This window comes from Scyliorhinus canicula, chromosome 4 (genome assembly GCF_902713615.1).
Source record: "Scyliorhinus canicula chromosome 4, sScyCan1.1, whole genome shotgun sequence".
NCBI lineage: Eukaryota > Metazoa > Chordata > Chondrichthyes > Carcharhiniformes > Scyliorhinidae > Scyliorhinus > Scyliorhinus canicula.
The window spans coordinates 210291382-210319100 of NC_052149.1; positions in this window are offsets into that span (position 1 = coordinate 210291382).

Consider the following 27719-nt stretch of genomic DNA (forward strand, 5'->3'; position numbering starts at 1 on the left):
GTAGCATTAAGAACGTGATGTAGGATGGTACTGTAGTTGTGTCTTTATACAAACTAAAGAACCACGCTGTGGTGCAAATAAGTCATTTTCTACCTACCTACCATGCACATGTATAGGATGTTCATGAACATCTGACTGGAAGTGAGATTGGCAAAGCTTTGGGTATCCACACATCACTTGTCGGAGATGAGTGGGGACCATAAAAGACTAAAATGTGAGGAAAATAAAATAACATTTGCACTAAAACTATCATGATACGTTGTTCCCCTTTTCCCTTCACTTACTAACCTGACCCTCCAGCTCAGTAAAGAAGCTGTGGGGAAAAGGAAAGGAGGCAGCCATTCACTGCCTTTTTTGGGTTTTGGAGAATAGATCAAGGTGAATTATCGTCCAATTTCTCTTCTTGTTAAGTTTGGACAGTAAGAAGTCTTACAACACCAGGTTAAAGTCCAACAGGTTTGTTTCAAACACGAGCTTTCGGAGCACGGCTCCTTCTTCAGGTGAATGGAAAGGCTTGTTCCAGAAATGTTTATATAGACACAGTCCCTTTACTTTTCGGATAATCTCTTTAAATCTGTTTCTTATCTGCATTTAAACACTTTAAGACAGTCATCGATTGTAAATTGCAGCTTTAAAGAAAGCTACTGACACCACTCATCAGAATATGGTGGCACAATGGTAATGTCACTGGACTAGTAATCCAGACGCCAAGAACAAATGTGCTGGGCATGTGGCTTCAAATGCTACCGCGGTAATGGGTAGAATTTAAATTTGGTTCATAAATCTTAAATAAAAACTAGTCCTCGTCATGGTGAACGAAACCACTATCAGTAATTGTCGTAAAAACCCATCCAGCTCACTGGATGTCCTTCAGGGAAGGAAGTCTGCTGACTTTACCCTATCTGTGACTCCAGATCCACAGCCACGCGGTTGACTCAGGTACCCCTTGAAATGGCCCAGCAACCCAAACAGTTCAAGGTCAAGGTCGCCCTCATCCCCATGAGAGAATCAAAAAAAGTCAAAATGTCCATAAATAATTGGTTCTTATGATAGTGCAAATTAATTTTGTTGTTAGGCAAGTGGAGAACTGAGGTGTTAAATCCATCGTTAAAATAATTTAGTAACAAAATATGATAACATTAATATTAGCTGGATGTCTCTGGCAGACTGGTGTTTCACTCTCATTAATCAGGAGTGTCTATTCTCGTAGCGTGCGTTGTGACTTACTTGTTGACGGCTGCTGTCCAGACCTCTCCTCCTCAAGGTTCTTCTGCTGCAACGGTGTTTTGCTGGGAGGGCTAGCTGGTCGAGGAGAGGCTGGTAGAGAGAGAGAGAGCTGGGATCGCGGTCTCTGCCTTATACTCCCCTCAGGGTCTTGCGCCCACCTGGGCGGACCCTATATACTCTCTCAATCGATTGGGTCTCTTCCCAATCGATTGATTTGAATTCCCCAATAACGGGGCAGTATCTCGATCACTGGGGCGGTTCTTGGGACTTATTGTTTTGGGCTTCTTTGGCGCCGAAAAATCTGGCCTTCCATTGAATGCATCGATTAGTGTTAACTTGTTTCTTTTGTGCCTGGGGATCACCCGGTATCGCCTCATTAATATGCTAACTGTTTCTTTTCATAGTGTTGTCTGGTTTCGGCAACAGTCAAACTGGTTTCTGCAGCAGTCCAAATATACAAGCGCTCTGCAAGCTGCTTGCTTTTTACAACATGCCCATTTTCCCTGCATTCCTTGCAATCTTCCATTTTGTGTTTGGGCAGTGGTCACCCCAGGTGGCTACAGAGCTGATTGGGGTTGGCTGTACAGGAGTAGTTTATGTGCTGCTCTCCACTGTTAGCAGGGGGCTGGCGAGTGCCGTCATGGTGAATAAGTCAGTGGGACCATCATTTGCTGTGTGAAGCTCATGGGGCCTCATCAAGTGGACCAATTAACGTTTTATAGCAGCGACAGCCTCGCTGGTCCGAGCGTCGGGAAGCTTGCTACCACACTTAGAAACATTTTGGTTAAATCACACCCTAAGTGTGGGCAAAACTGGTGAGACATTCCCCAGGGCCTAGAAAAATTACTAATTGTGATTAGATAGTGGTGGGGAACTTGGCCACAGAACCGATGGGAAGCCATCAGCAAAGCCCACCACAAATGACACTTTGAAACTTTTCTGTTGGATTGTCGCAAGTGATTTCACTGCACTTACCTCTCTTTGATGTGGTCAATGATTATAAACATTTGAGTTTCACCACTTATGTCATTGAGGGGTGCAGGGGTATGAATAGATCAAAGCTGCAGATCGTTTTTACGAGCTGTCAATCGCAGACCACAACTGGAAAGCTATGAATGGCCTGCAAATACTGGATCTGTGGGAACCAGAGGCAGGCACAGCTGTTCTCCTTAAAGGAATAGGCACATAGAGCTGCAAGGTAAGTGTTACAGCTACAATGCTTCCCATAGCCCCTGTCTGGGCGGCTCTCCAGTGTCCAGCCAGGGGTCCCTTTTCTGGTGGGGAGGGAGGTGTCTGTGAGTGGGGATGGTGTCTCTGGAGGGGGCTCCTTTCAGCAGTGGGTCTCTGTGGAGGGTTCCCCTATTACAGGGGTTCCCTGGGGGGTGGTCCCCCATTACAGGGTCCCTGGGAGTGGCAGGTCAGGTCAGCACCAGACTTGGGGGTGGGGGCACCCAGACAGTCTGGAGGTTGGGGGCTGCTGCATTGTGCGGTGTGGGGAGGCAGGGTTCAGGGCTGATTTGCAATGCAGGAGAGGGTCTCTACCATTGTGGCCCTGATGTGGTGGACCTCATGGCCCTTGGCCCACTGTGAGGTCCACCATGTCAGGTTCATGATTGCTGAAACCACAAGTGATCCGTGGCTACGTGATTCCCGGCCACGGGGACTGGAGAATCACAGGAGGGCGGAGCAGAGGGTGCCGGGCCCGCTAAATCAATGCGTGACAACCCATTAATTTCCATGTTCCCGCTGGCTTGCTGTCAGCGAGGGGCTGGAGTATGGTGTTTGGGTTGCCGCCTTTTGCCCGAAGCCTAATTTTCTGTCCCATCAGGGAATGCATTCTGGGCATCGCAGGGACAGAGAATCCCGCTCATAGATCTTCAAACTATCCTGGACACACAATGCATGGGGACACGGTGCATAATGGTAATCACTGGATGAATAATCCAAAGGCCAGTGCTCTGAGAACATAAATCTAACATGGCAGCTTTGGAATTTAAATTCAATTATTAAATATGGAATATAATGCTAGCCTCATTAATGGTGACCACAGAATCTATCATTGCTCTTTGTTGTAAAAACCCATCCACTTCACTAATGCCCTTTCGGAAAGGGAATCTGTCATCCTAACCAAGTCTGGCCTACATGGGACTCCAGAGAGACAGCAATGTGGTTGACTGTAATGGCCTGGCGAGCAACTGAGTTAAAGGGCAATTAAGGATGGGCAACAAATGCTGGTGGTGTCAACGACACCCACATCCTCTGAAAGGATAAAGAATAAAAATAATCACCTCATTCCCCCCAATTGTCCAATGAAGTTGCCAAGTCCATCACAACTCTGCTGAACTCCATGTCCAGTTTACAATGAAAAATATAACTTTCATAATGCTTCTTGTAAGTTCCAAAGGTCTATCTGCAGAAGAAGATTTCTTATTGTTATGCCCAGCTGAAGATTCAAGCTCAGTTTATGAAATGGTCTGTTCTGATTTCAACATTTGATCCTTATTGTCCATCATGTCTATTCATAACCCCCACAAGGATGTTTCAGTTAAGCCCATAGTTAAATTGTTGCCCTCTTAGTTACCTGTAGTTGAACCTTCATTTTTAATTAATTTTCCAGATTCAAACAGTTTTAATTCAAGTTTTGAGTTAACCAGTTAAAATGGCTTCTATTTGTGAAAACCCGTTTTTTCTTTAATCAAAATCTTCCTCAGGGACTTTAGGAAAATAATTCAAATGCTATTCCTTCTCAACAAGATGTTTGATGTTCTTGTTTGGTCTGATCTCCAAACAATTTGTAATCTTTTGTTTTCTCCTTATCCCATTCAGAGTTAATACTATTTAATTCTTTTTGAGCAATATCAACAGCCTGCACATTTTGGATCTTGAATTTTATTTCTAAGACTTTGAGGCTTCCATAGAATTCACAAATTACTTTATTTCAATCATTTTGACCTTGTAACTGGTTTATTGAACTCCATCCAGTTGCCTAGAATTTCCAGCTGTCTTCTGTATCTCGAGACTGACAGGCATGGCTAATTCATGTATTGTCTCAGCATTGACAAGACCATTTAATTATGTGTTAACTGTTATTAACCCTTTGGGGTCAGTCTGAGTTCTTAATTCTCTCTGTGACAAAGTTCGATTTGGATATTATGCAGCGACTTTCGCTGTCTCGGTACTGTCCGTTACTAGAATTATCCCATCAAGTATCTTTTGCATCAGTTTATTTCTTAACTGGGTCACAAGAATTATTCCTGAATTATGGCATACTGTCCCAGATTGTCAAAACAACGTCGCCCACTAGATCATTTCCCGATATAAAATCTATATTTTTAATCTCTACATTTTTAATCAGTAATTTCAGAATTATTACCACCATACAAGAGCCCTTCACCAGAGCATACTTTAAATGTATTTTATGTGATGAAAAAGGTGCACACTTACCCTCATGGGCAGCACGGTAGCATTGTGGATAGCACAATCGCTTCACAGCTCCAGGGTCCCAGGTTCGATTCCGACTTGGGTCACTGTCTGTGCGGAGTCTGCACATCCTCCCCGTGTGTGCGTGGGTTTCCTACGGGTGCTCCGGTTTCCTCCCACAGTCCAAAGATGTGCAGGTTAGGTGGATTGGCCATGATAAGGCCATTTCCCTTAGTGTCCAAAATCGCCCTTAGTGTTGGGTGGGGTTACTGGGTTATGGGGATAGGGTGAAGGTGTTAACCTTGGGTAGGGTGCTCTTTCCAAGAGCTGGGGCAGGCTCGATGGGCCGAATGACCTCCTTCTGCACTATAAATTCTATTATCTATCAATGCCCTGTATTAATATATTCTGAGTAAGCAAACTTTCGGAAGAAAGGTTTAAATCCTTTGTAAACAATAAGCTCTGAGTCGAACCAGTATTGCTGAAGATCGCAATCTTTCTAGGCACTTTCTTGGACAAAAATGGAGTGACTTCCACTATTAGGCCCCTTATAATCCTTTGGCCCTTCTATCTATTACCAAGGGAAAAAGATTCGATGCAATGGGATTCTCATAATCCTCATAATCTTCACTTCCTAATGCTGCTTTCTCTGTGAGCATTGCTCCCACTTGTACCAGTGCCACTGATTCAACACACGTTTCCTTTTCTGGTCCACACTTTGCTGAAGACTCCTTCAGCACCCCTATTATTGCCACCAGTTTACCATTCCACTTCCAACAATTTGTTTTTATATCCCGTGCCTTATGACAATAGAAGCATAGTGATTACTTCAAGTACTTTTATCCTCCATCCTATCATCTTCATTAACTGGAACAGCTTCTGCATTCTCCCCACAGTTAAACTATTTTCTATCCATTTAGTTTTTCTGTGGTTTTACAAGTGGGGATCCACTGCCCCCTGGCTACCAATACAATATGTCATAGACATCTGCCAGAACTGCTGCTTGCCTTGCGTTAGAAATCTTGCAGCCTTCCAGGTATGACCGAATCACTATTAGTGTCTTGTTACCATATTCTTCCGTTATCTCTAGTTCTCTCACATTCTCCAAATTCTGTTTACGTTTCACTACCCGAAACCAGGGACCCCACACCATTTCTTTCACCCTCACAATTTCTACAAATGTTTCATTTGGCTTTATCATAAAGTCCAAAATTTTAACTGATGTGCATTAAATACCACAGTTTGAACTGTTCCATAATCTGAGGATTGATCTGCTGAAAGGTTTGAATCCATAGCTTTCCTGTATAAAATGTAAGTCCATGTATCATTTGGCCATTTTAACTTTGCTACCACCTTTTCAAATCAGACAAAATGGGCTAGATCATGCGGTCCCACTGATGGCGCACCCACTCCATGGGTTTCCTGGCGGTATGGGGTGGATTCAGTGGGTCATCTCAGTGACAGCGGTGGGACCAGAAAATTCCACTGCCGCTGAGAAACATGCTGTGGGGAAGCCAGGGAATCTCATCCATAAGACGGGATTCCTGAATCGGCACGATGGCCTGACGCCAGCGTAAAAAACAGCACAAACCATTCCAGCATCGGGCCAACCGGAAGTTGCGGAATTCTCCGCACTTCCGGGGGCTAGGCCGGCGGCGGAGGGGTTGGCGCCGTGCCAGCCAGCGCCGAAGGGACTGCATGAGTTAGCGCATGCGCAGACCCGCCGACGTGGTTCAGCACATGCATAGACCCGCCGACGTGGTTCAGCACATGCACAGACTGGCCGGCGTATTCTTGTGCATGCACAGGGGAGTGTCTTCTCCATGCCAGCCATAACAGAGCCCTACAGGGGTTGGCGGGGAAGGAAGGAGTGCCCCCCCCCCCCCCCACGGCACAGGCCCCCCGCAGATCGGTGTGCCACGATCGCAGGCCAGGCCACCATGGGGCACCCCCCTGGTGTTGGATCCCCCCCGAGGACTGCACCAGCCAACTTACCTTCAGGTCCCGCCGTGTGGGACCATGTCCAATCCATGCAGGCGGTACTGCCAGAAACCGACGGCTGCTCGGCCCATCGGGGCCCGGAGAATTGCCGGGGGGGCGGCTGCCAATGGCCCCCGACCGGCGTGGCATGATCTCCGCCCCCACTCAAAAACCGGCGCCAGAGAATACGGATTCACGCCGCCCTCCAGGGATTCTCCGACTCAACGGGGGGTCGGAGAAACCCGCCCAATATCTCTCAACTCTGCCTTCAATGATGTAAAGATTCTTCATTCTATCAAAGCTCTGACTGTGACTTGACTCATCATCCAAACTACTATACTCGCTTTCAGCCCATAATCTAAGCTGTTCTTTTACATGTTCATGTTGTCTGATTTTTCTCTTGCTTTGAAAACTCTTCTTCCTTTACCCGTTTCATCCCTTGCCAACCACGTTCTCCAGAGTTCAAGCTCAAGCATTTGTAATTCTCTTTCGTCCTCAAACTGCTTTATCAGCAACTGAATTCTATCCAGTTCAAGCTGTGTTATAAACATGTCAAGCTTTTCTTCTTCTAATTCCAAATATAGTGCTATTACATCATACAAACATACGAATTAGGAGCAGGTGTAGCCACTCGGCCTCGCGAGCCTGCTCCACCGCTCTATAAGATCAGGCTGATCTGATTGTAACTTCAATCCCACATTCCTGCCTACCACGAATAACCTTTCACCCTTTTGTTAATCAAGAATCTACCTACCTCCACCTTAAATATATTCAAAGACTCTGCTTCCACTACCTTTTGAGCGCAGTAAGAGTTCTGACAACACCAGGTTAAAGTCCAACAGGTTTGTTTCGAATCACTAGTTTACGGAGGACAGCTCCTTCCTCAGGTGTTGTAAGACTTCTTACTGTGCCCACCCCAGTCCAACATCGGCATCTCCACATCATGACTACCTTTAGAGGAAATTGGTTCCAGAGACTCACGGCACTCTGGGAGAAATAATTTCTCCTCATCTTTGTCGTAAATGAGTAATCCCCTATTTTTAAATGTTGACCCCTAGTTCTCGATACTCGGACAAGAGGAAACATCTTCTCCACGTCCACCCTGTCAATACCCCGCAGGATCTTAAAGGTGTCGATCAAGCCGCCCGTACTCTCTAAACTCCAGTGGATACAAGCCTAACGTCTCCAACCTTTACACATAAGGCACTTTTGCTATCTTCCAATCTAATGGAACCTTCCCCGAATTCAAGGAATTTTGGAAAATTAAAACCAAGACAGCAACTATTTCATTAGCCACTTCTTTCAAACCCTTAGGGTGAAGTCCATCTGGACTAGGGTTATTTGTCAACCTGCAGACCCAACAATTTGCTCAATGCCACTGCACTGGTCTTTGTATTTTCCTGAGTTCCTCCCTCCCTTCCATTTTTTGATTTATAGCTATTTCTGAGATGTTACTTGTGTCCTCTATCCTGTAGACCAATGCAAAATACCTGCTTAATTCATCTCCCATAGCCCTGCTTTTCATGATCAAGTTTGCAGGTGCACTTTCTATCGAACCAACATTATTAACGCTTATCTGATCAAACTCTTACTCTCCGCCTTTCGACTACCAGCTAGCTTTCTCTCATTCTCTAATTTCTCCTCCTGAACAATCTTTTTTGTCATTCTTTTCTGTTCTTTATATTCTTTCCAATCATCTGACTTGCCACCTGTCTGCGCAATTAAATGCTGTTTCTTTAAATTTAATACTGTCTTTAACTTTTTCAGTTAACCGTGGCCTCTCTCACTTAAATGTTTCTTTTTCATTAGAATGTGCCTATTCTGGATATTCTGAAATATCCCTTTAAATGTCTAAAGACAGAAATTCTATTGACCTATCCTTTAAGCATATTTGCCAATTCACTTTAGCCAGCCCTTCTTTCATGTGTTCATATTTGCATTTATTTAATTTTAAAGTATTGGTCTTGGACACACTCTTCTCTCCCTCAAACTGAATGTAAAATTCAATCGTATTTTGATCGCTGCTGCCTAGTTGTGCCTTCATTATGACTTTGTTATGACATTATTAATTAATCCTATCTCATTGCACAATACAGGTCGAGCATAGCCAGCCCCCTGGTTGGCTCTAGTCTCTTCAAAGAAACTCTTCCAAAAACTTTCTATGAACTCCTCATCTACACAACCTTTGCTCATCTGTTTTCCAATCTATGTGTAAAATAAAATCCCCCATGATCATTGCAGTTCCTTTCCGAAATGCTCCCATTATCTCATATTTTATTCTCTGCCCTACCATGCAGTCACAGTTAGGAGGCCTGTACCCCTCTCCCACAAGTGACTTATTGCCATTATCATTTCTCATCTCAACCCAAACCACTTCTACATCCTGGTTTCCTGAATCTAGGTCATCCCTCTCTAATGTGCTAATAACAAGATTACTTAACAGAGCCACCCCTCCACATATTCCTAATTTCTTGTCCTTCCTAAATGTCATGTACCCTTCAATATTCAGGTCCCAATCTATGTCATCATGTGGCTATGTTTCTGTAATGGTGATCAGATCGTACTTATTCATTTCTATTCACACCATCATTTAATCTGTTTTGTTTAGTATGTTATGTGCATTTAGATATGAACGTGGCTTTGTCTGTCATCTCTCCTATTCTCCCATTCCCATCCACCATCCCCCCACTCCATGCCCTACCCCCCTAAACCACTCCACTTCACCCTGCCACCTCCCATTCCAAACCCCCCTCCAGAATTCCCCCACCCAGCCACCCATCACCAGGACCTCCAGAGCCCATTCCTCATAGTGGGTGAGGACCCTGAGGTCCGACACCCCACTGTCCATCTGGGCCCTCTCCCATCTTTTGTGGGGATACAGAGGGGGCATTGTGAGCCACTCGTTTCATGTATTGCTGGGGCGGGGGTGGGGCATGGCAGGAGACAGGCATGGTCACCGACGCTGGTCATGAGTGGGGGGTGCTGGTGGATGCCACGGTGCACTGGGGTACGTGGCTGTATTTTGCTGGGGGGGGGGGGTGGTGAGGACAAGCGTGAAGACTTTGGGGGGCCCCTGGGGGTGGCAGGCGGGATCGATGCCAGGAGGCTGAGGCCAACTTACCCATGTGGCTCGATGGAGGTCATTGAGTTTCTTGCTGCATTGGTGGTGGTCCTCCTTGTACATGCCCAGCGCTGACGGCCCCTGCCACTGCCTCTCAGGAAGCACTGGCTGCCCTGTGGCTGACCCTCTGTACACCTCGAGGGAACATGGTAGCCTGTCTTGACTCCATTTTGTCCATTGGTCAGAGCAGGTCGACATCTCTGAATTGTGGAGTTGGTCTGCACAATGGCATGGCTGCGTGAGGTTTGCTCTGTGGAATCAGTTTAAGTGCTGCTCCCCCTCGTAGGCGGGGAACTGCCGATTGTGGTCCCAGCGAATCAGCCAGCAGGACAGTTACTTGCGGCATGAAGCTCGTGGGGCATCGAGCGGCCTAACTAACATTAGATACCGGTGACAGCCTCGCCAGGTTGGCTGGCGGGAAACCCCCAGAAATTCCCGCTCACTCTCACACTTAGAATGAATTCCATTAGATCCCTCCCTAAGATTTTGATGCTGCTGATATTCCAAACTGTGTTTGGAACTTGAAGCCAACAGTATTCGTATATTCTGAATAGAAGTAGAAACAAGTTTTTTGGTTTGGGGCAGTTCATTAAACATAAATGGGTGGTACGGTAGCACAGTGGTTCGCATCCTATTCTATTATAAAAGTCTCTTCGTCATCACCAAGAGCACATACTTCATCTCTAACATCAGTTGATCTGCCCCGACCTTAAACCTTTAGCCACTGAAATCCTCATTCATGTCCTTATCACTCCAGTCTTGAGGATTCTAATATCTCCCTAACTGGCCTCCCCTCCTCTACTCTCTAAACCTCAGCTCATCCTTTGTCCTATCTTGCACATAGAGTGCAACTTTGTCACCACATGGTAGCACAGTAACTAGCAATATTGCTTCACAGCTCCAGGGTCTCAGGTTCGATTCCCAGCTTGGGTCACTGTCTGTGTGGAGTTTGCACATTCTGCATGTGACTGCGTGGGTTTCCTCCGGGTGCTCTGGTTTCCTCCGGCAAGTCCCGAAAGACGTGCTGTTTGGTAATTTGGACATTCTGATGTCTCCCTCTGTGTACCCGGACAGGCGCCGGAGTGTGGCGACTAGGGGACTTTCACAGTAACTTCATTGCAGAGTTAATGTCAGCCTACTTGTGACAATAATAAAAAAAACAGATCATAATGGGAGTGGCAGTCCAAGCTCATTTTCTAAATATTGCTAATTGCTCAGCATCGTCAAGTTAAAAAAGCTTAGCAGTAAAAGATACATTGCTTGTGATTCAAAAACATATTTTATTTGTACTGTAATAGAATTTTTATGATGCTGTTTGTATTAAATATGCCACAATTTAGTGCTTTCCCAACTTTTAATTTTTACAATATTTAGGGCAATATGAAATGAGCAACATTAAAATTAAACATTCTGAACATGTTTCATTAATAAAACAGAAAAAATACCTTTAATTACTATTATTACAAGGATAATTATTGCTATTTAAAATGATAATTCAGAGTGCAAATATTCAGATATTCTCCCTCGAATTATTCATAAATGGCTACATGGTCATTCTTAGCAAACTCCTGGTATGAACTTTTTATAACACACTTCAGAGCGATCCTGAACTCTTCCATACTCAAAAAAACAAATAACATTTGTTATGGGACAGGGTTTAGAGAACCCCAAATTGTATCATGGAGTTCACCTGACCCACAACTTTTAATAGATTGTGGTATGGAGAGCACACGGCCCACTCTACAGGTATGGTACAGCAGAAATGAAAAAGTTTTTGTTAAGCAAAACAATGTTTATTCTATGAACTCAAGTTAACCTTTTTAAAACATACAGTGAATATCTTAGCAGCCATCAATTCAAATACAACCCCCAAAGAATACAACACTAAGTAATCCTGAATAACTTCCTAAACACCATCCAGAAGACAAAAGAAACACCTTTTAACAGAAGCACATTAGGTTTACATTTAAACGGAGAAAATTTATAATTCTGAATTCACCAAATGATCAAGAGATAGTCTTTTAATGGCAGAGAGATCAACAGTACACCTGCTTTGTCTGGCTTCAGCTCCAGCACTGAAAATGAAACTAAAACACACCCTGCAGCAAACAGCCTAAAACAAAAATAAAAAGCTGACAAACAGCCCAGCTTCACCCACACTCTGACATCACTGATAAACACCCATTTCTTAAAGGTACATTTCTTTAACACCCATTTCTTAAAGGTAAACTCACATGACACTGACTTTAATGATCTGGATATATGCAGGGTGGAATCTTAACATGTTTTTCTGAGTGACAGGCTTTGACTGAAATCTTGCAGCTCTCCAACTGCACAGACCAGTTCTCATTCCAGATCATGAACCTTTCTGAAGAAGAAAAATGAGTGGGCGGGGTATTTGCCGTCAGTCTGGTGGGGTAGATTCTGAGAGAGTCGGTTCCATGGAGGTCAGGGCATCATCTTTAAACGGCATCCCAATTAGAACTGAACATCAGCTCCAACCCCATCCCCCACGCACCCCACAAACATGAACTTTCTCTCCCCCTCATTCCCCATGATTATCGGTCTCTCTCCCCCCTTCGGCACCACAATCATCGGAATCTCTTCCCTTCCCACAATTATCGGACTCTTGCTCCTCCCCCCCCCCCCCCCCCCCCCCCACACCCGCTCCACAATCATCTACCTCACCTCTCACCACAAAAGTATCACCAGCATTAACCCCCTCTCCTCCATGACCCTGGCTGCTGGCTCCCCTTTCAATGGCCTTGCTGCTTTCACCCTCAGCGCCCCACCATACACACTGGAACTACCCCCTACATGCCTCACCATGGACCTGCACAGTGCCAACCTGTGCTGGGCGCAGTGTTAAGGGGCAATTCCAGGGCAATGAGCTGGCATGTCTCTCTTCCTCCGCTATACCTACCTTTGTGCTCTATGGAGATACACTCGACTGAATCTCATAAAAAAAAATCTGTTTGAGGGCAGCACAGTGGCGCAGTGATTAACACTGCTGCCTCACGGCGCCGAGGTCCCAGGTTCAATCCCAGCCCTGGTCACTATCCGTGTGGTGTTTGCACATTCTGTCTGTTTGCGTGGGTTTCACCCCTGCAACCCAAAGATGTGCTGGTTAGGTGGATTGGCCGTGCTAAATTGCCCCTTAATTGGAAAAAAATAATTGGATACTCTAAATTTTAAAAAATATAATAAAAAACTGTTTGAATATTCAGTGATGGGGTTCAGGTGGATGGGGGGGGGGCCCAGCTAATCATATTCAAATTGATTTAGATCCGTTAAAATGAAGCTCTCGCCGTTTGTGGGCATGGAACTCGTGACATCACTGGCGAGGTACGTGGAAAATTGAGAAACACGATTCTCTCCAGATTTTCCACCTGCATCACCATTCTGTGTGACGCCAAATGCAACTGAAAATATTCCATCCCTCATCCCACCCCCTCCCCTGTCTTGCACTCATGAGGAGTGAATGTACTGAACTAGCCTATGCTTGTAAAACTCAGAACATCGTGTCTAATATTGGATGTGATTCCATGATTGGACAGCACTGACTTAAACATCCCGAGTGTGCTCAGAGGTACGCCAATAGCAATTTAAGAGTATCAGTTGACTTTGCAATGCGATTCACTGACACTTTTTTTCCTTCTTTCATGGAATGTGGGCATCACTGGCACGGCCAGCATTTGTTACCCATCCCTCATTGCCCTTGAACTGAATGGTTTGCAAGGCCATTTCAGAGGACAGTTCAGGAGCAGCCACATTTCTGTGGGCCTGGAGTCACATAAAGGCCACAACAGGTGAGGATGTCGTTGATGAATCCCAAATGGGTTTTAACAATAATTGATGATAGTTCAATGGTCACTATTAGTGAAAGTACAGGAGACAGAGGTCTCAGTGTACTGGAGAGCCAGCAAGAGCCATAAATTGCCTCTTTTAGAGAAGGCCATGTTAAGTACCACGCTGAGCAATGGCAGGCCTTCCCCAGGACCGAGGACCCCGGGGGCAGAGGCTCTGCCCCCAGATATCTGAAGCTAGTTTTATTGAAAGGTTGCACAAAGGGAGATATGGCTGCATCCGGAACTACACCCACCTGATGCCCAGCGTCATCGCTGGACCCTGGAGTACAGGTAAGTGATGGCAGGAGGGAGGTCATGACATGGAGGTCACAGAAGAGGGAGTGAGGGCTGTCGGCAGCAAAGGAATGAGGTGGCTCTTAGTGATCCTATACCTGATACTCGATCCCTCAACCAGCTACTGAGGATCTATGAACAAGGGACTGCTCCACACCCCACAGGAGCCCCCATGCATCTCCACACAGGTTTGATTCTTGTGCTTCCAGCATGGCAAGCCCCATGCCTATTGGGTTAATACCAGTAGTGGAGGAATGAGACCCTTAAGTGGCGATCTTCCACTTATGGGTTAAATTAATGGTGGAACAGGAAGAACATCTACAAGCTTGCCCACCATAGACTTAATCAGGTAGAGGCAGGAAAGTGATGAGGTCCCCACCTGACATCCTGCTGCATGATTAAATCCATAGAAACCCTCCATTCCCCCACCCACCAAACGTCTCCTGGAGTGGGCCCTCAATTCCATTGTCAAAGCTTTTCATTCTGCACTCACCAAGACGGATGCAAAAATACTCAATTTCAAAGGGAACAACAATTTATACCTCAGGAGAAAAGTGTGCTGATTGGTTGGCATGTGGACCTTGATTGGTCGAGGTGTTGCTTTGGAGAATGCACCAGGAAGCACATATTCCCTCAGAGTTTGTTTAAATTCAAATAAGGCAAGCGGCACGGTGGCACAGTGGTTAACACTGCTGTCTCATAGCGCCAGGGACCCAGGTTCGATTCCCACCATGGATGACTGTGTGGAATTGCACATTCTCCCTATGTTTCATGGGTTTCCTCCGGGTGCTCCGGTTTTCTCCCATACTCCAAAGATGTGCAGGTTAGGTGGATTGGCCGTGCTAAATTGCTCCAGAATGTCTAAAGGTTAGTTGAGGTTACAGGGTTGCTGGGGGGTGCAGCGGGTGGGGTGTTCTTTTGGAGAGCCAGTGCAGACTTGATGGGCCAAATGGCCTCTGCACTATAGAGATTCTATGACTTTGATTGGTTGAGGCTTGACCTGGGGAATGTACAATGCTTTTGCTTAACTGATAAAGGTACAATACCTCGACATATTCTTTCTGCTTGCAGAGGGCACGGTCCTGATGAGGAACATATGTAGCTTCTAGTAAGTGTGATGGGATAGTGGTGTAATGGTAGTGTCACAGGGCGTGTAATTCAGGTGCTCCAACTAATGCTCTGGAGGCATGGGTTTTAATCCCACCTTGGTATCTGGTGGAATTTGAATTCAATTAACAAAGGTGAAATACTATTTGACTAATATTGCCTCATTCATGCACAGCAATAGAAATAAAACTTGAAGTGTGGGATATTGGTCAGTGACTGGAAAGCCACAGATTGTCTGTTTTATGCTGAGTTAAATGCCACTCAGGCACTTAACTAGATGGCGCCAGGGCTTCATCGGGATAAAGGACCCAAAGGCAGATGGAGATGTCAGCTGGATGATGAACCAAGGCTTCCAGCTTGTTTTCCAAATAAACACTCCTTTTGTTGCCTGTCTTCGATATTGCCTGGTGAAAGGTTACTACATTCACCCAATTTCTGTAAATGGAGGGACAGGGCCTAATTAGCTCCTCATCTCCTATATTATCCAGCCCTGCTCCACTCCATGAAGTCCTTAATCCTAGTTTGCGATTGCACCATTGCCATGCCTGCTCCTTTGGAGATGGTACAGAAGAGGTTTACCAGGATGTTCTGGTATGGAGGGTGCTAACTATGAGGAGAGGTTGGATAAACTTGGTTTGTTCTCATTGGAATGACAGAGGTTAAGGGGCGACCTGATAGAAGTCTACAAGATTATGAGGGGCATGGACAGAGAAGGAAGCTTTTTCCCAGGGTGGAAGAGTCAATTACTAGGGGCATCAGTTTAAGTTGCGAGAGGCAAAGTTTCAAGGAGATGTATGGGGGATGCTTTTTACACAGAGGGCAGTAGGTGCCTGGAACCCGCTGCCAGATTAGGTGGTGGAAGCAGGTACAATGGTGATATTTAAGGGGCATCTTGACAAGTACATGAAAAGGGTGGGAATAGAAGGATATGCTCCACAAAAGTGTAGAAGATTTTAGCTTAGACTGGCAGCATGGCCGACGCAGGCTTGGAGGGCCGTATGGCCTGTTCCTGTCCTGTACTGTTATTTGTTCTTTGCAACCCCTTCTGGTGCCTCAGTGACCAGAACTCTTTTTATCGGATCTGACTTAATTTTAAAAGACGCCAATTGCCTGAAAGGGGCAGACATTTAGGACACAGTGGTTGGGAGTCAGGCACATCACTGTTCTAAAGGGAAGGCTAACACTATCAACATCATCTACAGGCCATTACTTTCCCAATTGAATGCATTGAAAATCAAGGGGTTAGCACATGTGATTAATTGGCTGATAAGAATTTAACTGGGGTTTTTCCTGTTTCCGCATGTGTTTATGGGGCTTCTGATAAACCATCTGACGTTCTGACATCCACTAAAGCTGTGGGAAAATCCCTATGGAAACTACCATGCTTTTGATTGGCACAGTAGCACAGTGGTTAGCACAGTTGCTTCACAGCTCCAGCGTCCCAGATTCAATTCCAGGCTTGGGTCACTGTCTGCGCGGAGTCTGCACGTTCTCCCTGTGTCTGCGTAGGTTTCCTCCGGGTTCTCCGGTTTCCTCCAAAGTCCAAAGATGTGCAGGTTAGGTGGATTGGCCATGATAAATTGCCCTTAGTGTCCCAAAGAAATGTTAGACTGGGTTATGGGGATGGGGTGAAGGTGTGGGCTTAGGTAAGGTGCTTTTTCCAAGTACCTGTGCAGACTTAATGGACTGAATGGCCTCCTTCTGCACTGTGAATTCTATGATTCAATCAATGGATTAATAATGGAATGTGTATTACTATGTAACTTTTAGGCATTTCTGTCTGTTTAGATTTGGTACTGTAGCCACCGAAGTTGGCCATTCCCTCAATACAAAATGGAGGAACGCAAAGCTTGCAGGTTAAAATGGACAAAGTTTGCAGCACAAGCAGACTGCACCAAGCCAATGTGTATTCTGTCTGCTAAGAGAGCAGACAGCACTGAAACAAACATTCCGCATACTAATGAGGCAATCTCCGGGATAGTTAACATAGTAATGGAACGATCCCAGGGACAATGGTCACAAATAGGGAAGTGATTGCAACAGTGTATGGGAAACCAGACACCCCGGCACCAGCGGGGTTCGAAAACAAAGCACCTGAAGGCCCGCCCAGCAACTGAGGGACAGCCTCAGTATTGGGGGGATTCAAACAAATCGATTGGGAAGAGACCCAATCGATCCCCAGCAGATAGAGGGTCCACCCAAAAGGGCACGAAGCCCTAGGACCTATACAATACAGGTCCCAAACTTAGTTTGTTCTTCTTGACCAGCCCTCACGACCAGCCTTTTACCGAAGAAGACTTTGACCGAGAGAGAGGAGAGGTTTGGGACAGCAGCCGCCAGCAAGTAAGTGTCTCACAACGATCGCTACCAGAGATAGACACTCCTGACCCCTTTTTAACCCGTACCAACCTGAAGTCTGCAGACCCAGTGCAGAGCAAGAGGCCTTGTCCCCTGATCCGGCAGTTCCCTTTAAGATAAGTATTGGTTTATTTAGTGGTAGGAATAGTTTAATCATCTTAGCGTGTGCATGGGTAGTATTATAATTGTATTATAATAAACTCATTTGTTTGAACTTACTAATTCGTGTATGGTTTTATTGCTTTGAACTTGACCTTGAAACTTGTGGAGGTATCTTAACGATACCTGGCGACTCCAGAGCTAAGTAACGAAACAGAGCCAAATTGAGTGTTAAGCACACTCACCCAGAACGAGCAACAGTACTTCATTAAAAGCTGAGGTCAAAAGGAACCACGGCATTTATGAACTTTATGAACACAACATTTTTAACCATAGAAAAGCTTCAGAGGGGATTAAGAGTTAGAAAGTAAATCAATAAAGAGAAATGTTGAACATTCACACCATTTTGAATAATATTATAACATGGCTGGATCTAAAGAACAAAAGTTTAAATCAACAGGAAAATAAAAATTAACCTAAATATTTCACATTGGAAGGAAAGAATAGATACTACAATGACTTATACTGTCATGAGGGAGTACCTTTAAGAAATGGGCGTTTAAGAAATTTACCTTTAAGAAATGGGTGTTTATCAGTGATGTCAGAGTGTGGGTGGAGCTGGGCTGTTTGTCAGCTTTTTTACTTTCGTTTTAGGCTGTTTGCTGCAGGGTGTGTTTTAGTTTTGTTTTCAGGTTGGAGCTGAAGCCAGACCAAGCTGGTGTACTGCTGTTCTCTCTGCCATCAAAAGACTATCTCTTGATCATTTGGTGAATTCAGAATTGTAAATGGTCTCAGTAGTGAATATAAACCTAATTTGCTTCTGTTAAAAGGTGTTTCTTTTGTCTTTTGGATGTTGTTTGGGAAGTTATTACGCATTACTTAGTTTTGTATTCTTTGGGGGTTGTATTTGAATTAATGGTTGCTAAGATGTTCACTGTATGTTTTAAAAAGGTTAACTTCAGTTCATAGAATAAGCATTGTTTTAATTTAAAAGTACTGTAAAGCTCTGTTTGCACCATACCTGTAGAGTGGGCCGTGTTCTCCCCATAACCACAATCTATTAAAAGTTGTGGGTCAGGTGAACTCCATGATACACTTTGGGTTCTCTAAACCCTGGCCCATAACAATACTCAATAAAATATAGGGAGGAATACTGAATGTCAGTTTAGATAAAAGGAGATCAGAAAGATTACTTCCAGTTAGCAGCAAGAAAGAGCCAATTCATGTTTTTTGCTGTGTGAGTATTACTCAGCGTGCTAAAGAGAAAATAGGTCCTTGAGGAATACATTAGGAAGAGGTTCTGCAAATGGCAGATCCATTAAATAGATTGTGCACATCCATCTTTATAAATAAAGGAACGGACCAAATAACAGATCCAGTTATTTTGGCTCAGAAAGACAAGCAGACGTCATTATGTGGTATGAACAGACTGAATACCTTAAAGAGCGTAGTTTTGTCCACTAATTTTAGTGAAAAGATGGACAAGAATTTAAAGCAGCAATAGCACTTTATATTTCACATTCAATCATTTGATAAAGTGAGCAAATGCATAAAAAAAGATCCATAAGTGTTCACAATATATCTGGATCTGATCAGATACATTGTAGAAACTTTACAGAAATGAGAGAGAAAATTGCTTTTGTTAATAATATTAGGGGCTACATAAAATGATGAATAGTATTACATTCGTATGGCAGTCTGGTTACTAGCGGATATTTTTCAACGTCAGTCTGGAAATTTCAAACAAAGGCAGTTCCCAGCCTTAGGATCTCCTGTATTCATTAAAATTATAGAATTGCGACAGGACGTTCTGCCACAAGTCATCTGTATTATGTACTGCCCTGTTTACAATTCAGGACAGATTCCACAAGAGCCCGAATGGACAGGTTTGCACAGAAAACTTTTTATTTCGCAATTATTTTGAGATTGCCACCCATCACTATTGGTTGTTGCCGCTGTACTTTCCATTATATTTTGGAGGAACACAGAAGACTGAGCTATTTATGCCATACTCAAATTGAAAGCATGCCAGATTTCTGTTTTCTTTTGAGACAACAGATTTGAACTTGTTCAAAAATGTAACTTTGGGCTGGATTTTGTGCCAGTAATGATGACAAAGCTGTCAATGATAATTTTCATTACTCTAATGAAACCAACAGCAACGTTTGGCTTCCGCAGAAGCACAGTTAACCATAGAAATATAGATGTTGCTTTCAGTGATCCAATGCTTCTCTAGAATTACCCCCCCCCCCAGAATGCAGTCCATAGCAATCAGCAAATTGTCACTTCATGCTGCGGGCCTTCCTGAAAAGAGGCAATGCAGAGTTCCCACCGCGCTCCAGACCCCTGTCACCGACATCAATTCCATCCTATACAGCTAATATTCTCCAGGCTGCCCCTCCGCCCTATACCCTGTGGTAGAATCCATCGATGAACAAACCTCAATGGGAGAGCAGCAACAAGCAATCAAACAGATGAAAACCCATAAAGCCTGCGGCCAGCAGATATTCCAGCTGAGGTCTTCAAAGCTGGAGGACTATTGCTCACATTAAGACTCTGTGCATCCATTACGGATTTAGGAGAAAAAAGAACTTCCCCTGGGGAAAGCGACAATTGTACCTACCTTCAAGAAGGGAGATAAATCATGCGGTGGAAGCTATCGAGTTATTCCCTTTTTCTCCACAGCAGGGAAACTCCTGACAAGCATTCTCCTGAATTGCCTACTCCCTGTGTCGGAGAAAATCCTCTCAGAAGCACAATGCGGCTTTACGACCTGCAGAAGAACCTGCTTTTTGTTGCCAAACATATCCGAGAAAAATGTTGAGAGCAACATTAGAAACTCTTCATTGTATTCATCAACCTGCAGAAAGTATTTGTCTCAGTTAATCATGAGAGTCTGTAGACTGCACTCCAAAGCTTTGAGTATCCATGAAACATCATCACAATCCTGCAATTGCTTCATGATGATTTGAGTGGGAGATCTGAAACAGATGCCTTCAAATCCAGACCAGGCTAAAACAAGGCAGTGTGATCATCTCCAGACCAATTACAATCTACTTGCAGTGGCTAGTCGCCTAATGAAATGTCAACTTCCGCCTGGTGACATTATTGAATACCATCTATAAGTAAAACCCTTTAACCTCAGTTGCCTCCATGCCAAAACTAAACTGATCACCATAGACACACATGATCTTCAGTTGGCCAATGAGTGCAATGTAGTTGCCCCCTCTGCCTCAGATTTTCAAGCCACTATTGATCACTTAAATAAGAGCAAAATACTGCGGGGGCTGGACAACTGAAATAAAAACCTAAAAAATCTCATCAGGTCTAGCAGAACCTGTGGAGAGAGAAACAGTTAAAGGCCGGGATTCTCTGTTCTCCACCAATGCGACCGGGAATCCTGATTCAAAGATTTCACTTCCTCTTTTGTAACCGCAGAGAGCGCTTAGCATGGTTGAAGTGGGCAGCACGGTGGCGCAGTGGGTAGCACTGCAGTCTCACGGCGCCGAGGTCCCAGGTTCGATCCTGGCTCTGGGTCACTGTCCGTGTGGAGTTTGCACATACTCCCTGTGTTTGCGTGGGTTTCGCCCCCACAACCCAAAGATGTGCAGGGTAGGTGGATTGAACATGCTGAATTGCCCCTTAAATTGGAAAAAATGAATTGGGTACTCTAAATTTATAAAAACAAAAGCATGGTTGAAGTGCTCAGGAGATGTCAATCATAAAAAGAGTGTTTATAAACATTGTGGTTACGATGAAAGGAGGGTACTTGAGATGCATTCAAGTTTGAAGGGAGAGATAAATAAACCCCCTAGCAGCTGTGCCTGAACCATGAAGCTGTCAATCACAGGCGAGTGACAGTACTCCTCTGTGAAATTGAATGGATGTTTAACATTTCAAAGGATCTCAGGGGACCTGGAGACTTTTCAAATGTGAGGGAAGGCTCAGAAACCTCAAAGGCACAGGGCTGAGGGAGTATATGTTAGGAAAGGGAAAATGTTCCTGTATTGATTCTTCACTGAACTGCCTGGACTGCTCACAGCTGTCAGGCTGAGCAGTTCAGAGTGAGGAAGCCATTTCAGAGTTTAACAAGTCTGGCCAGGATTATGCTGTTGAACAGAGGGCTGCCTGGGATCACCAAGGGTGACCTTCATGTTGCCCAAGGCTGGAAGGGGCAGACCAGGCATGGTTCTGGGAGGTGAGGTTACCTGTCATTCCTATGGTGAGGGGGAGGGGGTGTGTGTGTGGGAGATGCCCCTCCTTGATGAAGGGTTTGCATGCTCCCTTGTCAGTGGGAGTATCGACATTTCCTCTTTGGGGGAGAAGGGGGCCTGCTGCTGGACTTTGGGATCAGGGGGCCTGTTCCGAATGGTGGCCTGAGCCAGAGCATGATGGGAATCCGAAGCACTTGCCATTCTGCATAGTTGCATGCCAAAGGACTGTAACTTTCACTTGGGTGCCATTGCTAGCGCCAGCAGGGACCATCCCTATTCTCCACTGATGGAAGCATTGAGACTCTGGAACAGAGAATCCCGTCCATTGTTTTGAGCTCAGTATGACTCTTCTTCAGAACTGAAGTGGGGTAAGAATGCAATGGGTTTTATGCCTGTTATGATCTGTTCAATTCTGCACACACGAAACGCACCGACCCTTGAAGGTTGCCAAACCCAAACTCATAAACTGTACAGTGTATAAGTCACCCCGTTGCATCAAATTTTGATGCTCAGCGTATACGTGGTCTTTTTGAGCCATGACATTCTATCCTCGCATCAGAAATCAGTCTCAATTTTTCACCCCACAAATGGGTGTTTTAATTACCATACTCACCCATGCCAGTACCTTATAACTGGGTGCGAAGGTCCAAGCAGGTGATACTGGCTGTGTTGTGAAGATATGCAGGATTTTAAGTCACAACCACACAGAGCATACTCTGCATGGTGAACAACAAAGATGGCGACCACCCACACACTCATTGGTGGTTCACCTTTATGCTCAAGAGTGTAAGTCAATCCCCAATTTTGAAGGGATTTTGCAAAGCCTCCAAGGTCAGATTATACCGTTGACTTACATCTAGTCGACCACATATCCACTCTCTAGGTTAGGTGGATTGGCCATGCTAAATTACCCGTAGTGTCCTAATAAAAGTAAGGTTAAGGGGGGGGGGGGTTGTTGGGTTACGGGTATAGGGTGGATATGTGGGTTTTAGTAGGGTGATCATGGCTCGGCACAACATTGAGGGCCGAAGGGCCTGTTCTGTGCTGTACTGTTCTATGTTCTATGTTCTAGATGCAGAATTAACAATAATTTTCAAAAGAGATGCTTGAAAAGAAAAATATTGCAAGGCTGGGATCAGGTCAGTGGGACTAAATACAACAAGTCAGTACAAGCGCAATGAGCCAAACAGCCTCCTTCTGTGATATATATTTCTATGAGCTTTCGTATAGCAAACAAAACAACAGAATATCAGTACGTCATTCCAAAGAACATCAATAAATGCTGCATATATTTTGAGAATTTTGTTTTTAGTCTGGCAGCTAAAGATTAATAAGCAATGCTAATTTATTGTTTTTTAATTACCATGACAAGGAATTGAAATAATTCTGTAATACATCTTTATGTATTGTGGTGCCACCAGGTGCTGTGTGTTGGAAGGGTGGTACTTTTCTCATAATATTCCCTAGTTTCTTGACAAAATTTCCCAACCACAATGGCTGCAGGCTATCAATCCAGAAGTCGCACTGAGGGAAAAATCCTATCAGGAATCAGCATATCGTGGATCAGCTGTGTAGCCGTACCAGAGAATATAAGCAGAGAACTGAGTCCTTTTAAGTGAAAGTCAACTTGATGAGGCATTAAATAAAAAGCGATGAATTGTCAACCCCTGTTTCTGTTGCACAGATACACTACTAGTGTTGAACAATGTTTAGAAATCAGAAGTAGGATTTTCTGTTCAGGGTTGGGCCCCTGATGTTGAGATCAAATACGGGTGCCAAACTCCTGCTGTGTCAGGAGCAGTCACCTGAGATCTTGACCAGTCCATTGCCGGAAGGCATGATTGCTATCCAATTAAGTATGGCTGGCAGGCTTGCAGAGCTTGAGGGTCAAAAGAGGCCCTCTTCTACTTAAGAGCTGTAACCTGCCATTGCAAGTAGAGGATTATGGTGCCTCTTTGCATTTTTGAAATATTGTAAATGAAGAAATGGCCACAGTTGCTGGATCACCATTGTAGAGGGGAAAACATTCCACTGGGTACCCTGCGGTTGCAGCTGTGACCAGAAAGGTGTGGTGAGGGCCTTAAGTCACTCCAGATTGCTGCCTCCCTGGTCTGCTGTTGTGAGGCCAATGTTGTAGTTGCCACAGGAAGTCCATAAGCAAACTGGAAAGTGTCAAATATACTCTGATCAATGGCCTTCATTAGTCTTTTGCCCTCCTCAGTTCCTGCCCCATTGCCATCTGAAAACCTTGCCCCATATTCTAGTCTCCACTCAGCAGGACTGTCTGAGGTTTGGCTCTAACCTTTCAACTTCAGACACAGTGACAGGATTGCGGCCAAGTCTCAATCCTGGAATACAGCATTATAAAGTAAATATCTTGACATTAGGAAGGCTTGTCTATATAACAGTCACAAAATGTTATGGTTGGCCTCAAAAAAGGATCTATTTATCTTTCACCACAGGCCATGATGCACTCTATTTATAGTTGCTGCATATTTTCAATTATATTTGGTATTTGCTTTGTAGTCTATAGAGGAATCAAGCTGATTGTAACAATTTGTCATTGTAATAGTGTACTAAAAGCAGGAAAGATTTTAGTTCAATTGATATTTCTCCACATAAACATTGTCAAAAATTAATTCAATAAGATAATCTGATTTTGAACCATATCGCAAAGTAGTAGCAGGCATTGTTTTGAGAGAACTGTTCATACATTCTGCATTGTAAAAACAGGTTCATTGATATTCTGATGCAATATGTAGCAAGACTTGTTACATGAAATGCTGTCATCATACTGTGAATCAAACTGGGGTAAATGTACCAACGTGAAAAATGCAGTTTAACCCTTGCATTCCAACACCACAAACCTGTATGCTTGTCTCTTTACAATGGATTTCACTGTCATTACTCTGCAATCAACATGCAAATCATTTGGAACTTTGATTTTCTTTTAATAAAACTTGAAAATCCCAATTTGGTTGGTTTGATCCGCTTAGAACGTTAGTGTTCAAATTATGATGTGACACCTAATGTACAAAAAAGTAATCTCAAACAAAAAGAACAGAGGTAATCATAAGTTACCAGTTTTAATGGTACAATCATGATATTTCCCTTATTTTGAAATGTGATAGATTGAACTGATTGGTTCTATCATTTTGAAACAAAGCTAATACCATAAGATCATTTTTCTGCAACATGCTACTTTATTTATTTTTATTCATTTACGGGATTTGGGTGTCGCTGGTTAGGCCAGCATTTATGCCCATCCCTAGTTCCCTTCAGAAGGTTGTGCGAGTTGCCTTCTTGAACCGCTGCGATCCCTGAGGTGTAAGTGCATCCACTGTGCTGTTAGGGAGGGGATTCCAGGATTTTGCCCCAGAGACAGTGAAGGAATGATGATATATTTCCAAGTCAGGGTGGTGAGTGGCTTAGAGGGGTCTCCAGGTGGTGAGGTTCCCAGGTATTGACCTTCTAAATGGTAGTGGTCGTGAATTTGATAGGTGCTGTCTGTGAAACTTGGTGAGTTACTGCACTGCATCTTGTAGATGGTACACATGGCTGCCACTGTACATCGGTGGTGGAGGGTTTGAATGTTGGTGGAAGGGGGAACAATCAATGCTTTGTCCTGGAAGATGTCGAGCTTCTTGTGTTGTTGGAGCTGAACTCATCCAGGCAAGCGGAGAGTATTCCACTACACTCCTGACCTGTGCCTTGTAGATGGTGGATAGACTTCTGGGGTGGGGTGGGGGGGAGGGGGGGGGGGGGGGGTCAGGAGGTGAGTTACTCGCCGTAGAAGTCCTGGACTTTGACCATTTTTTGATATCTTTCTTAGATATGCAATAATCCATAACGCTTTCCCTTAGTTCCTGGTAGTGTTGATTGGAACTGGATGTTAAAAAGTACATTGCACCATGTAGCATGACATGGTGTTTTCCTCCACTGTCTCCATTTGGGAATAGAATTCACCTCTGATCTCTGCCTTCACCTAGAAGAGAAATTGCAATTTGAAAACTCATCGGCTGGGAGCCACCCAAAGACCTACCTCCTCTGATTCTATTAGAACTGAATATATTGTATATTAATGATCATCAAAACACTTCAGTTGTTCCCAGCCCAAAGGCTAATTATCAATGTGTTTACATGCAAGGGTTATGTCAGCGATTCATTCATATTAACATATTTAATGCATTAGCAGGGTACTGCTTTAATTTGCAGGATTTCTGCAATATTTTACTGCATTTACTTTGAGATCTGAGGTGAGGGTCAACATTTATGTTTTCTATAAACACCAAAGGAGAATTCCTTTTTTGCTACGTGTGGTGAATAATAAAGCACTCGAGTACAAAGAGAGAAGCCGTACCTTAGGATCTTGCAGTTTTGAGTAATTGGTTTTTCTCATCCAATATCACAACAAATCAATACAGAACTTTATAATGCCAAACCATTGAACATAAAATTCAGCTCATACATAATGGCCATAAACTTCAAGTGAGATATGTTGTTTAAGTTTGTGAATAAAATTAAATCCATACGTAACAATTTGTTTCAAAAAATCTTTGTTTATCCCACATGTATAGAATAGAATATGTCAAAAGAAAGTTTCGGCAGTATAATTTTATGAGTACAAATCAATACTTGTTCCAGTTAAATTCAGAGGATGGCACTTGGAAGAGAGATGCATTGTCTTTGTCTAAAAAGGTTCATCTTTCTCCATGATGTCTTGCCCATTGTATTTAAAATGCACATTTCGCTGATTCGAGCGAAAGCTCTGGCAGGGTTTGTAAATGCTTACAATGCATAGCAAAGCATTTTGAAAGGTGAAAGCAGCTTCATACGAAGTGCATTTGTCATATTGATGAATTTGCAGTGACTGAGGCACCCTGCCATCATGTACATTAACACATATTAAAAGAAATACATTGATAAATCATACTGCTGAAATCGTGCATAGTTCTAGTTTTAACTTCGAAACCCATGGCTCATCAAAACACCAAATGTTAAAATAAAAGTATACCCACATTTCAATTCCTCCTGTGATCTATTTCAACTTGTGTTTCCAAAGGGCACCTGCAAAGGGGGCAGCACGGTAGCATAGTGTTTAGCACAATTGCTTCACAGCTCCAGGGTCCCAGGTCCCAGGTTCAATTCCCGGCTGGGTCACTGTCTGTGCGGAGTCTGCACGTCCTCCCCGTGGGTGTGTGGGTTTCCTCCGGGAGCTCCGGTTTCGTCCCACACTCCAAAGATGTGCAGGTTAGTTGGATTGGCCATGCTAAATTGCCCTTAGTGTCCAAAAAGGCTAAGTAGGGGTTGCTGGGTTGTGGGGATAGGGTAGGTATGTGGGCTTGAGTGGTTTGCTCTTTGTAAGGGCCGGTGCAGACTCGATGGGCTGAATTGCCTCCTTCTGCACTGTAAATGCGATAAAATTCTATGAAATAGATCTTTAATTCTGTCTCATCAAACACTGAATCACACTTTTTTTTTCCAAAGCTTTGACAGATTTGTCGGCTGGGTAATATAAGAAAGTAGTTCTAGGTCCTGATGCTGAAAACATTAATCAAATTTAAAACAGTTAAGTGATTAAAAAAAAGTTACAATTCTTCAACCTCCATTTGGATGTAACTTTTTTTATTCTTTCACAGGATGTGAGCGTTACTGGCTGGGCCAACATTTACTGCTGACATTGCTGCAGATTTGGAGTCAAGTAGGCCAGACCAAGTAAGGATGGTACATTCCCTTCCCTAATGGACATTAGTAAATTTCTTACAACAATCGTTTCATGATTACTTCCATTATTTTCTTCATCTACCATGGTGGGATTTGAATCTGGGCCCACAGAACATTACCCCAGGTCCCTGGAATATTAAACCAGTGACAATGCCACTATGCCACTGCCTCCCCTGCACAAATGCATATTTTGCGTGGGAAGTGTGGCGGCTCGAGATACTGTAAACTCCACAGCAAAATTTTCTCGCCTTTGAATTCATTTTTAAACAAAATATTTTGTTGCAGCATTTGTAAATTTCACAATTTAACATATTGACGTCTCTAACA